The following is a 3,299-nucleotide window of genomic DNA, read 5'->3' as shown; positions in this document are numbered from 1 at the left end:
GAGTCCTTAGTAAATCACCCAAATCAGATACTAAGGCTAGGACCCTACACAATATTCTACAACTCGAGAGAGGGATGCCGTAACCCTAATTGCAGAATATTTGAAGGTAAGTGAATGACGATTCACTAATTTTCACCACGAAAAACGAAAAGAAATTTAAGTTTTAAATCTATGACAACTCCTAGATCCTTTGAGATACATTGAACTTTCAATGACATGTTTAAATCTCGATATGCCCCTCTTGTTTGTGACTGGGATGCCGAGGATCACAAAGCGGGTGTGAATAACCATGCAAACTACATGGTGCCCTCACATGTTACAGTCACCTATTCGATGTGTCGGTAAACCACACACGCTCCACCAAACTATGACAAACATTGAGTCACCCTTTGCTACCTTTGCTTAGACCCATTTAGTGTGCCGGTAAACCACACACGCTCCACTAACGTCTTCGCAAGGGCACAAAGTGTAATTTCACGGAATTGCATCAATTCACTTTTGCCTGAGTAACTAAGATTGGGAATTTTATGAAAACATTTAGTTACTTTAATAATTCATTATACTTATAATGGAAGGTTTCGTCCTATCCTACCCGTTCGGCTAACGACCCTCCACTAGTCAAGAGTGCGGTGGGTAAGAGTGGATACCCATTCAATCGTCATTTTATAGGCAATTTCCTTAAACACCCCTTATAGACCAGCTTCATGAATGAGGCCTACTAACGGTAAGACTGACTTTTACTCATACATATATATATATATATATATATATATATATATATATATATACATATATATATATATATATATATAATGTTATACTTTTAATGTTATATATATAGTATAGGGTGTATTTTATACTTTCAAAATACTAGGTGGTCTAATTTAACAATTATACTTTTAATTCAATTAAATTGTAAACCTAAACTTTTATGGATTTATTAAACTTCCTTTAATTATACACCTTAATTAATTAATAAAACCATAAGGGTGTGATTTGAACTTTTTCAAAACTATACTAGAGTTTTAGAATTTAACATTCCTAATTAAACTTTTAAATTCCAAAACTTGAGGGCAAGTTTTGAAACATTTCAACACATTAGGGTTTAGAATTTAAATATACATCAAAATTAAACCATTTAATCAAAATTTAAATTCCAAAACTTGAGGGCAAGTTTTGAAACCTTTTCCAAAACATTAGGGTTTTAACTATTTAAATTTCAAAACAACAAAACTTTTGGGTTCAAATTTAAACTATAAAACCTAAGGGGAAAATATGAAACTTTTCATAACAACAAGGATCAAATAACAAATAATCTAAATTAACATTTAATTACATAATTATCCATATTTGATTTATTTAATGATTTCTTGCAAAACAATTTATCAATTTAGTCAAAATAATTAATCAATTATCACATAAGGAAACAATTATCTTATTAATTGATAAATATCTTCAATTAGATCAAAAATATAGTCAAATATATCAAAAAATCGGATTTATATTGATCTAATGTGATAAGGTAACTATCCATAAGCAAAAACAGCAAGAAATCGCGAAATACCCTCCATCTGACGAGTTGACTCGTCGAGTCAAGCTTGGACCCGTCGAGTCTGCATGGACTCGGCGAGTCCAGCCTCCAGAAACCAAAAAATTGAATTTTTTCAACATATCAAGCATTAATACAATAGAAACCAGTCTAGGATCTGATACCACTGATGGGTTTTAGTCATAAGACATCCTATGTGCTCATACAAACCCTAATGCTTGGATCTAGGTTTCTCTATTGTACATGCTTTGAATCCAAGACTAAAAACCCTAATTCTAGCATATGGGAATCAATATTAACATATAATTAGGTTTAAGATATTACCTTGATTGTTATGTAGCAATAACAATCCCAATTCCTCCTTGAATTGACTTTGGAAGGCTTAGAGTCACAAGTGTCACTCCTCTAATGGTTCACAAACACCATAAGCAAGAGGATGTAGAGGAGAGAGGATGGAGGCTGCCCAAAACGTGTTCTAACCCTAGAAAAGTTGTTCCCCACGTTTTTGAGCCTTAAGGGTTCTATATATAGTGAGGCTATTAGGGTTATCTAACAAGGAAACCCTAATTTGGTTGCTTAAGCCCTAAGCAACCCATAGACTCCTTTAATCAATCCCTTGGACGATTTCCTTATGGGCTTCCCATAAGAATTCGTCCACCTCTTGATTTAAGACAATCCATGGCCCAAATTGCAATTATCTTATAATTACAATTCCAGTCCCTTAAGTTTAATTAATCTCTTTTAGTCACAAAACTAATTACTAATTAATTCTCGACTAATATTAATTAAACAATATGATTTCTCCTTTAATATATTATTCCCATAATATATTAATAAATCATATTTTAATCCTTTCTCTCCATAATTCATCCTATCAAGTTGCTTTGGTGAAGGCAACCCAAAAGGACCATGCACCATCGGGTCAAGTACATACCAAAATAGTTATGGACTTAGACACTAATCCAACAATTTGATGGTGGTGGTAGTGGTGGTTCTTTGACTAATAGGGTTCCTGATTTTAACCCTTCTACATTTCGTGAATTATTAGCTATAGCTGTTATGAGGCATGATTTGCCATTTCAGTTTGTAGAATATGAGGGCATCAGACGATGTTTCACTTATTTAAATCATGAAGTGAATCTTGTTAAATGGAATACAATCAAATTTGATATCAAAAATATGTTTGGGATTGAAAAGTTAAAAATAAAAGATTTGTTGAGTTGTACCCCAGGTAGAATATGTTTAACATCCAATTGTTTGACATATATAACCACTGATAGTTATCTATCTTTAACAGCTCATTTCATTGATAGTTCTTGGTGCTTGCAAAAACTAATACTTAATTTCATATTTTTGCCTCCACCACACACCGGTCTTGATATGAGTAATCATGTTTTTAGTCTTTTGAAGGATTGCAAAATTCAAAAAAAAAAGTGTTTTCAATTACTTTGGATAATGCTTCTTCCAACAATGCAATGGCAAATTTACTTAAAACTGAAATTGATTTGCTTTCGGAAGGTGAATACTTTCATGTGATGTGTTGTGCACACATTTTAAATATAATTGTGCAAGATGGTTTGAAAGAGTTAGATGATGTTGTCATAAAGGTTGGAGAGAGTGTAAAGTACTATAGGGGTTCTCAATTGAGGAAGAAAAGGTTCAAAGATAGTGTTGCATGTGTATAGTTACAATTATCTAAGGGTCTAAAGCAAGATAATGGGTTGCAATCGGGTTGACCTATTTAATGTAT

This window comes from Lactuca serriola, chromosome 9, assembly GCF_051521515.1.
Source record: "Lactuca serriola cultivar US96UC23 chromosome 9, Lser_US96UC23_V15, whole genome shotgun sequence".
Lineage (NCBI taxonomy): Eukaryota > Viridiplantae > Streptophyta > Magnoliopsida > Asterales > Asteraceae > Lactuca > Lactuca serriola.
Note: the sequence above shows the minus strand (reverse complement) of the source record.